Consider the following 232-nt stretch of genomic DNA (forward strand, 5'->3'; position numbering starts at 1 on the left):
GGATTTTCATAAAGATAGGCAGATATGAGCTTACATTGTTCTTCAGCAAGATAAAAATATAATAAAATATATAAAAACATTCTTTAAAGCTTAACTAACTTAATATAAAAAATGTTTTGTTTTTTCACAAAAAAGAAAAAAAAACTGCAGAAAAGTATAACCTGAGCCCTACACAAAATGGGACATTATCATTTTATTTTAAATTTAAAAAAGTTGATGATACAATCCTAGG

The 232-nt window shown here is 24.1% G+C and overlaps 1 protein-coding gene across 1 annotated transcript in view; it reads left to right on the forward strand.

Moving 5' to 3' along the window:
* Positions 1–232, forward strand: part of LOC119589070 (ubiquitin-conjugating enzyme E2 G1-like) — a gene marked incomplete in the record, with an annotated part of 59,651 nt that overhangs the window by 6,144 nt on the left and 53,275 nt on the right.

Source organism: Penaeus monodon, chromosome 25 (assembly GCF_015228065.2).
Source record: "Penaeus monodon isolate SGIC_2016 chromosome 25, NSTDA_Pmon_1, whole genome shotgun sequence".
NCBI classification, from domain to species: Eukaryota; Metazoa; Arthropoda; class Malacostraca; order Decapoda; family Penaeidae; genus Penaeus; species Penaeus monodon.